Source organism: Alligator sinensis, unplaced genomic scaffold (assembly GCF_000455745.1).
Source record: "Alligator sinensis unplaced genomic scaffold, ASM45574v1 scaffold74_2, whole genome shotgun sequence".
NCBI lineage: Eukaryota > Metazoa > Chordata > Crocodylia > Alligatoridae > Alligator > Alligator sinensis.
Genome location: NW_005841931.1, coordinates 2,218,759 through 2,230,953, shown reverse-complemented (window position 1 = coordinate 2,230,953; position 12,195 = coordinate 2,218,759). Strand labels below are relative to the sequence as shown.

The window sequence follows — 12,195 nt, the reverse complement described above, 5'->3', positions numbered from 1 at the left end:
GGGGGGGGGGATAATGCAAGGGAGAGAAATCCTTTTCATACCTCCAGTGCATAACACTGGAACTCTGTCTTATGCTATCAATGCTGACTTGCCCACTAATGTGGTTGAGATCTTTGACCAAACCACCACTCTCAAGGAAATCTATACTCCTGTCTGGTACCAATTATTCCACAGGCTCCAACAATTTTTGCCCTTCAGTGTCTTCCTTTAACCACCCATTACAATTTGAATTGCCTGGAGGCAGAGGGGGAAGGGGGCATCCAAAATAGATCAATGGTGTATGTAGTATTTCAATGTACCTCTTTAATTCCAAGAAGCAAGTAAGAACAAAAATGAAAAACCAGCTCTAGGCACAATCTCTTCACACACCAGAAATTAAAGGCAATGTTTGACACGTGCAAACTGAACAAAACTGATGACAGGCTGTACAGCTGATTTCATCTTTCTTCTAGTAAATGTATAATTTTTTACACAATTCTCATCCTTACATTAATGAGGTCTTCAGGACAGAATAATAGATATGTTGAGGACTCCTTGATTTTGCAGCATTTGGCTTGCTCAGTGCCTGACAAGAATTACCAGAAGCGAAGGCTTGAATCTTTATGAATAAGATACCCAAAGAACTGGGCATGAATGCCAAGTTACAAGCTTTACAGGAATCAACCAAATTTAATATAAAGAAAAATATGTTAAAGGTGAAATTTTTTTAACAATTAATTTATTGACAGAGATATTCAGAGAAGTCTTAAATGAGCTCTACTATGAGAGCAACTGAAAACAGCTCTCCTAGGCCCATCTTGTAAATATTCACCAAATGTTCCATTTTAATAAAATCCTCATCTTCAACCAGCTATTTCTATAACACAGTGAGAAGAAAAAAAAAAAAAAAAAATCAGTAGTTTCCCATAATGTCTTCTTTGCGCTACACACACACGACTGAGAAAATTGCTCATGCAGTTTTCTGTACAACTGATTTTTTTGTCGAAATAAAGGAGTTTCTTTATATAACAGAAATTTACTGAAAAGTGCTCTTTTCTTGGGATTTCTAAAGCTGTTAATCCAAAATCAGGAGCTTTCAGTGCTTTGAAGACACATGCTACTCTCTTAGCAGTGCCAGTAGCAAATAAAACTTTGCAGATATGTCTACTGCACAAACAAGCGTGCAACTTGTATTCCCTTGGGAAATACTCTTCATGGCCAAGCTTCCTCACTCTTTTAGACAAAAACAAAATCTCAATATGACCAACAGCTGCAGGACATAAAACTTTCGAAATGAGCTCCAAAGTCAGTGATCTGCACAGAGAATCTCAGCTCAAATAAAAAATAGGCATTAAATGATTTTCCTTCAGGGACTGTATTTAAACTATCCCAGAGCCACTTGCCACAGATCTGCCTACATGGATTATGGTCCATATGCCAGATGTGGCCAAAAGCCAGTGAAGCCACACTGACACACAGTCCAACCACTTAAAAAGGGAAATCTCATTTTAGAGAGACAGTACATAGGGTAAAAGATACCAAGTCATTACTTCAATTGGAGCCTGCATGTGAACTTGAGGGTAAGATGCATCAGTGAAAGTTTTCCCACACAATTAAATTTAAACACCACCCATGATAATATATGGCTTACCTAAATCCTTGATGTCTTTTTAAAAACAAAAACCCAAAAAACACCCCACAGCTGGTGCTACTTCTAACAGTACACAAATCTAGAAAGACCCTGTGCAGCATGCAAATCAAACTAAATCATTCCCAACATAGTCAGCTGCGATCATGAGCGGCTCCTCTAACTCAAGAGAGCTACTGATTTCAAGCCAATGCTTTCCATTTATTACATGCACAAAGGTGTACTGTAGTGACACAAAATAAGTCTGCTCAAAATCTTCAGGGGTGTGTACATTAGCAGTAGATGATAGAAGTGACAGTATTTGTGAATCCTATCACAACAACAAACATAAGCCTAAAATTTTCCAAATTATCTAGTGAATGTGTGCTCAACTTGGGACAACTTAAATGGACCCATCTTTCAGAAAGAAAGATGTTCAGCAACCTGGCATTTGCAGGAAAGATATTAAAAAGAAAATTAATGTAATTCCCAATATTTCAATGTTCTCTTTGGTAGGTATTTAGATATTTGAAAAGTAGTCATTTCCACCTGAACACAAACTTATCCTCATTCTGAGAGGCAATTACACTCCTGAATTCTAAAGCAGGTGTTAATGAGTTCATTAAAGCATCACTTCTGTACATTAGGAAGAAATTACAAGCAGAGTAGATATGGCTGATGTGGGGATAAATCACTATTTGACATGCAAGTCAGACAGCCAATAAGCAAATATGACATTAAAAAAAAAAAAAAAAATTCTCTGGTTTGAAAATTACCTCCAAAGAAAACAAGAGTTTCCCCATTGTAAGCTCACTGTGCAATATATCAATCCACAAACCACATGGCCAGACAATTTGAAAGCCCTGACTTAAAACAAGCCTGTTGTGAGCCAGCTATGTGGCTTATCACCCTACTGCTGGATTACCATCTGTAATTCTGGTAGACTTCAGTAGGGTGTTACACATATATCGCAAGGAAATTATATGATCGCTCTCTCTGGGGAATGCAAGAGATGGGATAGTTACAGGTTACATTGCTCATGCCTTTCTGCTAATAATAGATTAAAGTGACCACTAAGTACAGTCTATAGCTTTGCTCAGGTCAACAGGTCTATTCAATTTCTTAATTAAAACAAACCTCCCTGTTCCCTGAGGGGATTAAGTAATTCCATATACTGGCCATGACTTTCACACTTTAAAAGCCATTATGTAAACTATTTTCATCTCCAAAAATTGAGCTATTCATCTTAAAAACAGAATGAGAAAAATGTACCATGCTTCAATTTCTTGTTATGCAAGTCACACTGTGTAGTACATACATTTATTTTACAACAAAGCTATATGAAAAAAGATATTACTACCTATATTGCATTGACAAATACAGAAAGAATGTGTCTACATTTTGGGTTATATTAAAGATGCAACTTAAGTTTTAACTGCTTAACAGGCCCCTTAACATGCTACTCACTTGACAGAGCCAAAATCTAAAATAGGATGCTTTCTTGACTTTTCTCCATGCAGCAAAAGAAAAAAAAAGTATCACGCAGCCAGATACCATACTGGGGCAAAAGATTCCATCATATTGGAGCAAATGATTCCAGATAGCTCACAAATAATTATTTGTTCAAATTTCACAACAACACTTGCACATGATTGATAGAAAGCAGAAATATCGACAAAGGCTGCATTACCCCCCACCCCCTGACGATATTTTCAAGAACCAACATGGTAAGTCTCATGAAGCAACATTACCACACATTTTAAAACACTGTTCTAGGAACAACGTACACAAAAAGTCATCCCAATAGAAGGGATAAATTGTATGGAAGAACTGGAACCTTTTGTTACCTACAACAATTCAAACGTCAGCCTTTCTCCCCAAGTCATTCTTAAGGTTTCCCTGCAGGGACTTCTATCCTGACTTCCTTCTGCCCAAAGAGCCACTTCCTCTTCCCTTAGATTCAGGAGCAAAGTAAATGACTCTTGTAATATTACCTAATTAATCTCCATGCAAGGTCCTGCTATCCAGTACTCAAAATAAATAAATCCAGCAAACTGCAGCAGGGATCATGAGTTAAATAATGCTCTTAAAAGGTGCTACAATTGTACAACATATACATGAATAATGATAGATATACTTTTAAAATATTTGCCTTCCTTTGAAAAGATCAAGGGATCTACCACTAGTTTGGGTGGAACCAATTAAAACAACAGTTTGGATAACATCTTTTCAGTTACAGAAAAGTCACTGAGTACATTCTTTCCTGCAAGTTTTCCAATTGCATCCTCTCCACTTCTTATTTAGTAAAGGAAAGCCACATGAAAGATTTTACAACATTTGCACTTCTAGACTGGCTTTCAAATCAATAACTGCAGCATTTGCCAAACCTGGAATGCAATCTCTGCTAGCTTGCCAAAAGTAGATGTTATTTTTATTCTGTCTGCTAAACCTAAATTAGTTTAATATCCATTGAGGTAAAATCTAATCTGTCCTGGCACAAAGACATTTTCCCCCTCCGACTAGTATGCTGGAATCAATGTAATCCCATTAGGCATGTTCAGGTGTGTGTGGACGTTTGATTCCCCAGGGACAAATAGCAGCAGTGCACCTTACACCACAGCTACTTGTCCCCGGGGAACGCCTGTGTTACATGTGCTTTGGTGTGAACCAAGTTGCCCCAGGTGGGGTAGGGGAGGCTTGGGCCAGCACCGTACTGGAGTCCTTACCTAGGGTCCTGGGGGCCTCCCGGGGCTGCAGCCACAGCGATTCTGCTGAGCAGAGCCTGGTTGGCAGCCACAGTGTGGCTCTGGGCAGCCCAGTTCCACTCTTCAACAGAGAGTTCGCTGCGCCAGTTTTGTTTTTTCTTTTGTGGTTTTTTGGGGGGGGTTTGCAGGTTTTTTTTTTTTACCCCTGGATATTCAAAAATCCCACGGGAAAAAACACCCAACAAGCGCATGCATGGGCAACGCACCCTTGCAGAGTGGAAAACACCACGTGTTTGTGGTGCCACATACCACATGACTGTTCATCTGGACATGCCCATAGATACCACGATAGCAAATCTCTGGAGGGTTAAAATCCTGTACAGCTCTAAGAACTTGTTGGTGGTTAATGAAAGTTACTATTCTCTTTGTGTCATCATGCAGGATTGGGGCACACTTGCAGTGTTTTTTGCAGTTACTTGCTTAAGAAACAACTTTTTATACCATAACAAGGTCAGCTTTCACTTGGGCTGTTACATACCTTATATACTTGCACTATTTCATGGCTTTTCTGCCTGTGATGTTTTGTAACTGAGGGAAAAAGTTACAGCCTTCTCATCAGAAAAAGAGGGAGAAAATCTTCAAGCCTAAGTAAAGACAGTCAAAAAGCCTGAGCCTAAATCAATTCAGTCTTTGCAGGTTAGTCTAAAATGCAGAAGTTAAACTGACTAAAAGGTGAATAGACATTCACTGTTGATTCAGAAAATGCAGCCACATGCCTGCAGTGGCTCAGGCCAGAAACCAGGAAAATCTAGAGCACGGCTCTCTGACACATAACCAGCATGGGCTGTGTGTTCACTTCCTCTTCTTGCTGCCCCCAAGGGCTCTAGGATTTGCAGTCCACAATCACAGTACCAGGACTCTGCAGGGTTGCTCATTGCTTCCTCTTCCTGCTTCCAAGTACCTCTGGGATTTGCAGTCCACAAGCATTGCCAGTACTAAGTTTAGCAGAGCAGGGCAACTCTATACTCGGGGCAAAGGGGCCCCAGATGCCAGCTGGGGTTTGCCTGGGTGGGGAGGGGTACATATACACACTAAGCAGTCCCTGCCTCTCCTTCTCCCCAACCCTTCTCTGCTGGAGCAGGAAACACAGCCCAGCCTAGGGCTGCAAAGCATGCTGGGAGATTCTGATTCAACTTGAACCAGGATGGGATCTGAGACAGAAGTTTCATAAATCAGTTTGACCTAAATCAGTTGAGTATGATATTACATTCAACCAGGTTTATCTTAAACGAGTTTCAGCCATTTTGAAACTCATTTATGTGCACTGAACTTTTGTTCTGTTACAGGTTTAAACAAATAAACCTTGTTAGTGCACAGATGTTGATGGAAAATAATTACCTATTCAAAACACTACTTAACAGGAAGAGTCATGAACATTAACAGAAATGTACTGGCTTCACTCAAGCTGTTGTAGGCATTCATTTCTTCCATCATCAATTTGCTGATGGCTTTGTGGGATGACATTTCCAAATCGGCGACTTCCTCATAGCTTTTATAATGAAGCTTAGTAGAAAATCTTCATTTCCCATGAGAAGCAAAAGTTAACACATCCAGCTCATTGGTCATACATATAAGCAGTGAGTAAGATTCACATGACTAACTCAAGAAAGGAATCCTTTCTGCTACAAGCTCTTTAGAAACATCCCCCCAGATCTTTTCTTAATTCAGTATACCAGTCAGTACCATTTAGAATCATGTTTTTATCTAACTACCTTCCGAAGTATTCCCTACCATCTCCATTGGAGTGTTGAAAGTGGGTAGTATAAAACTGCCCTAATGACTTTGTCCTGGGATCCATTTAAGCCAAAACCCCACTCAAAATGGGTGTAGAGTCTTGATTATTCAAAGACCTCAAAAATAACTCGGCACTATCATCACTCATCTCTGAATCATTCCACTCATTCACTGCATCAGATTGAAATTTGTTTTCATTTTCAAAGCCCTTCATAGCTCTACCCTTCACTACTAAACCCCTCATTTCATATATCTATGACCTCCTCAATCCACTCTTAATGTCAGTTATCTTCAATTTTTCACAGTTGTCCCTAAACTTTCTGCCCTGAAGTACACATCACTGTCCATGAATGAATCCGTATAGTTCCACAAAACACTTCTCATGAGCTAGGATGCCTACAAGAAACCAGCCAGCTAATACTGGTTTAACCACAGGTCAGTCACAGCTTGATTTATTTATTTATAACCAAGACATCCAATAGCTAGCTATAGAACCATGTGATCTTATTCTCATTAATCTAATGTTTGTCTGCCATAATCACAATGTCACAATTCAAATGTGTTGCAGAATTCCGGAATGCTGGGACCCTCTCATGTCTCTGTGTGAAACTAGAGCAACAAAACCAGCGTCACTACATCTCAGTATAAAAACTGAAGTGAACAAAATCATCTATTGTGGATACCTGGGCAACATGGCAAGGAAGTTTATGTGAATCCTTACAAGGAGAGTAAAGGTTCCAGATCAACACTGATATATTAGTTTATTAAAAGATAATTAAAAAGTTTCACCACTGCAGAAGTCCCTGTTCAACCCATGCTTAACTGCCATTCCCACTGACTGTTTCTAACAGACTACCTGTATCCAAAGGATTATACCTCTCTTCCGACAACAGCTTATAGAACTACATTACACAAATCTAAGATAGCAACCAAACCTTTACTTTATTAGACTGGATATTATATTCTCTTACTGCATTCTGTATAGCCCCCCCCCACTGTCCCATGCCATCAAAGCCCTCTCCATCACTTGTACTTCACACCTAAACTCGCTTCCAAAGACAATGGAGACAGAGTGCCAAATCCACTAAAGCAAATGGCAAAACCTCAACTAAAGGAAAATGGAAACTAAGAGGACCATTGTTATTTAATTACCCATATAAATCATAATTTTTCTACTGAATACCTGATCTCACTTTGTTTGACACTAATCCATAAGACTTCCACAAACTAATTCCCATTCAAATTAAAAGTTACTCTCTAACAAGGCGTCCATTCTCAGTTTAAAGAAGTCTCACTGATAGAACCACCACCACAATGCTTTGCAAGTAGTTACGAAGTTTAAAAATTGTTTTCTTTTGTGGCAGTAGCGATTGTTGGTTGGGAGAAGGAAACACTCTCCTAGATCAGACACAGCCTGTTTTAGGAAGGGCAGAATATAAAAATATTAAATATACTCACTGTTAAACAAAATATGCACCTTGTTTTTAATCTGAATTTGTTTAGCTTCAGCTTACAGCCATTGGAAGTTACTTATCCCTTTCCTAGATGGTAGAACCCCACTATTATCAAAGTTCTGCTCCCCATCCAGATTCTTCAGATTATGAAAATGTCATGCCTTAGCTGATTCTTTAACACTGTAAACAGTCTTCATGGAGGCTTTCATTATAAGGGCACATTTACCATACCATTAGTTATTTTCTTTGCTCTTCTGTCAACCCTCTCCAATTTTTCAATATTCTTCTTAAAAATTGTTGGTGCCAGAACTAGCTTGAATATTCCAGTTGCAGTCACATTAATGCCAAATACACAGGTAATGCAAACCCCTTATTTCTAATTATACATCCTAAGATTATGTTAGCCCTTTTGACTATGGCCTCACATTAAGAACTCATGTTCATCATGACTGAGTCCCTCCTTCCCTTTGAGTCCTCCAACTGTAAGCACAACCCACATTATTTGTTCTTAGATGTACCACTTAGCTCAATAAACTACTGGAAAAGCATTTTTAAATTATATTAATAATTTTATTTAAAAAGTCTGGGAGCTGGCATCTATTTTATGTAGTTCATGAAACAAAAATTGAGAAGTAACTCTAAAAACCAAAAGTCTGGGAGCTGGCATCTATTTTATGTAGTTCATGAAACAAAAATTGAGAAGTAACTCTAAAAACCAAAATGACTACTAGGTTTTTAATTGCTGCTTTACTTAGCAGTTTTAGCTGATGCCACCCCAAAATTATGTAACCTCAAGTTTGGCTTCTCTCTGTTTATGCATATTAGTGAATATATAAAGAATAGTGCATTATAAGTGACTACATTAAGGTAAGGTTTCTTAACTGAATGTAATAAATTATCTGTGAAAAAGTTAATCAGTGTGTGTATCTTTTTGGAGCTTTCTTTCAATGACTTGGGTCTTATTCGACACATTATAACCCATTCCCAATCATGTCTCTGCAACTAAGAAAGTCAATTCAAATGTTATTTTGTCTGGCATTGCAAGAAACTTTATGACACCATTAGTACATTAGGTAAAGCCCAAGAACATACCTCTCAAATTCTTAGAATTCCTTTACTTTGCAGTATATTATATAATAATTTCCAACTTCCCATTACAAAACATCTTGCATTTGAAAGCTTGTCTAACCCTATCCCAACTGTGTAGTCGGTCCAAGATAACACCCACACAAAGCCTTGCCTCTCACATAATTCCTGACCCACAATGACTACGACATCACTAACGCTACCATTACAGAATGGTAACTGTATCATCTAAATGGCATTTGGCTGCAGAAAGTATGTTGTAAGAAACTGTCTAAAGATTACTTCATTGTCAACCCAAGTACATATATATTACTGTTAAATTATCAAAACTCTAATTTATTTCACTGCAGTGATATCTAAGTGCCCTAAAACACTCTTGTAATAATTAATCAACTGATACTGTGTTTATATCTTGAGTCCTAAATACCGACTTCCAAAAACTGTCAAAATAGTTTATAGTTGTTTGGGCGTTTTTTTAATAAAAAAACCTCAAGATGGATTCAGTGTTCTTTGGGGATGGGAAAGGGTTAAACCAAAAACTCATTTTTTGGCAAATGAAAGTTTCTCTAGTGGGTTTAAGAACTTTTATACAATTTATGTAAGTTTTTCATGAAACAATAGTTTTGATGACATCTAAAGCTGGTTGAGATTTTTTTAGATGGTTCATTTTTCAAAAACAACAACTTTAAAAAAAGCTGGTTCAGAATTTTCAGTCTACAAGCAAAAACAACTTGCTTCTGTTTCGTTACAGTTTTATAGTAAAACTGACAGACATAACAGATTAATGTTCTTAAAGCTGCAGTAAGTCTTATATTTTAGTGAAAAATCACAGGTTTCACTGGATCAGTCCTTGTTATTTAATTAATTTTCCTCTCACAAGAAGCAGTAAAAAAAATACAACTGCTTCCTCTAAGTATTACAGACCTAAAATCCCAACAAACACCACTAAGCATGACTGCATTTCTTTTCTCATTTATTCTGGTTCAATAACTTCTAGTCCATAAAAGGCAGCCTAAAGATTTGTCATTCTTTTCCCAAAAAAAGTAGTCATTTCTGCTTCAGGTCTGAGACAGACACACAGAATTTCAGTTGCTTTTTACTTTTTTTCCTCCAAGAATCAAATTAAAACTTTTACTTCTATGAAAGAGGACAAAAAGTAAGCCTTCAAAAAAAAATTATTTAAAATTTATTTCATTGGAAGACACAAGAGGCAGCTTCTCAGACTGAAAATTTTAGCACACCTTCAAAATAAGATATAGACAAGCTCTATGATTTTAAACACTCAGATGGTATGTGGAATATCAGTGAAATCTTAAACTAAAATCTATATCAAGGGAAGTGAACAGTCTGATCCATGCATTCAGAGATCACTTTATGTCCTTGGTACATTACACCTCTGGGATGAACTCATAAGGTATTTCAACTTCAAAATTCCACTACTATGTATGTCGCATTTGTACTTGGCCTCATAAGCACATACAGCAAACATCCTGCAACTCACTCTAGTGAAAAGATCAGTATCTGGATAAAAAACATGCCTGGCACAAGCTGGACATGGGAGAGAAGTGGGGGTGCACCGACAGATTTTTGGGGCCGATACCAATAGCCGATATTTAAGGAGGCATATCGGCTGATACCAATCTGATTTCTGATACAGCTGCCTCCAGCTGGTAAGTCTGGTGTGGTGGAAGGGGAGGAGGGAGGGAAGGAGCATCGGGGGCAGATCAAGATCAAGGCCCCAAGGCGGGGGAGGGAGGGGGGCGTGTACCACCCAGACCTGCACGGGGTGGTGCGGGGTGGGCCAGATGCAGCCAGGGCTGCGCGGGGCTCTTCTCAGCGGGGGCTGAGCATGAAGCAGGTGCCGGCAGCACTGGGAGGATGCTGCATCCACCCCAAATTTTGCCTCTGCTCCTAGTGCCACTGCCACCAGCTGCCCAACACAGCCTCAGCTCAATGCCCTGCCTCCACCCACCCACCTACAAGAGGGAACAAGTTACTTTTTCCTGTAGTGGCACCAGTAAGATCACCTAAAATATACATGTGATAAAAGTCCTACTAAACTGACATGTTTCCACACTTACAAGTTTACCTTACATCAGCAGGTTCAGATGTATAATGGTACCCTATTTAAACAGAGATCTTGAGCCAAGTTTTTGCAGGGGAATGGGGGCAGGGGGAAGGGTTCAACAGAAGAATTTGTATTTGAAGTGTCAGAGATTAAACCATGAAAAGCAACTGGCCAGGTGTACAAGTGCTTAAGTCATTTGTCAGACACTGAGAACAACAAGATCTTTGCATGATCACCCTCACAGAACCTCCACAAGGCCACGACACTAACACTTCCTCATCACTAAATAGCACTGGAGCAATAAGTATAACAAACATCATTTTCAACATTTTATCAAGACAGAATCTCTTAATTCCACATACCCGTGTATATGAAAACCTGAACTAACAGGACTTGTGATTATGGATATATAGTGAAGTGCATACTTGCTGGAGGTTTAGATTCTGGGGGAATGCACAGATGAAACAAATGACAGTACAGATCAAAGTTAATGACACAAAACAAAAAAGAGTAGCTAGGCTAAGAGTGAACTAGGGTAAGGAGACATGTAAGAACCATACATCTCAGGGAAAACCTATTTTGAGAAGGACTCTTCTTCTTTTGGAAAAAAAAAGGAGACTTTTTTTTTTTTTATTCCAGCCCAGAGTAACTTTAGACATGGAATTTTCCTTATTCATGTCTTAAATGTCACGTAATACCTAAAATCATAATCAGGGCAATCAAAGACTGTTCCAAATCAAGCATTCCTAGGATCTCTATTGCAATTTCCATGCATACAGTTTACTTTGTAAGTCTCAAAGCAAACAAGAGTCATGATTAGAGATTTACCCTATTTGCAGTTTTGCGCTTTTTTGCAGAAACCATGAAAAAAGTGGTTTCCGTGAATCCCATGAAAATGGTGATCCTCACGATTTTGGCATGGAATTGCCAGGAAAAAATAAAACAAAACAAAAATGCACTTACCAGAGCACAAATGTAAGCGTGCCAATCCCTGCAGTCAAGAGCGCATGGCTTCATTGAGCGTGCTAGTGAGAAGCTGAGCCAGTGACACAGGCTCAGTAAAGGTGCCACTCAGGGAAGAGAAAGGGTTTTGACACTATCTTTCAAACAGCCAGAGGCAGTGCAGGCAATGCTGTCTGAAGATGATGAGTGAAAGGAACTGCCATAAAGCTAAGAACATTTCAGCTATGGATGATCTAAGGCAGCACCCTTCAGGAATCTTGCATGTAGATGGTGGCACACCGTTCTGTTTATTGTGCAATTTAACTCTGGATGTGGCAAGGAAAAAAAAAAATAAAAAAATAATCAGTACTGATCGCCATTTAGAGTCCAAATTGCATGCGAAGCAAAAGGTTGCTGCAGGGGCTAAAGGATAGAGCAAGAGACAAATGACCATATCCTTGATGCTTAAAAGGGCCACTGAAAGCAGTGAGATAAGAAAAGAGGCTATCCCTGCACTAGTCAAGGCGTTCATGGCCACAA

General features: G+C 38.9%; 1 protein-coding gene across 1 annotated transcript in view; it reads right to left on the bottom strand.

Annotated features, from left to right (window-relative positions):
- KIAA1549 (KIAA1549 ortholog) overlaps window positions 1-11,693 on the bottom strand; it is a 206,650-nt gene extending 194,957 nt beyond the window's left edge. Inside the window, exon 1 of the mRNA XM_006019528.3 lies at window positions 11,677-11,693. The gene's annotated coding sequence lies outside the window, so the exon portion shown is untranslated. The remainder of the gene's footprint in view (window positions 1-11,676) is intronic.
- Window positions 11,694-12,195: the final 502 nt, after the last annotated feature.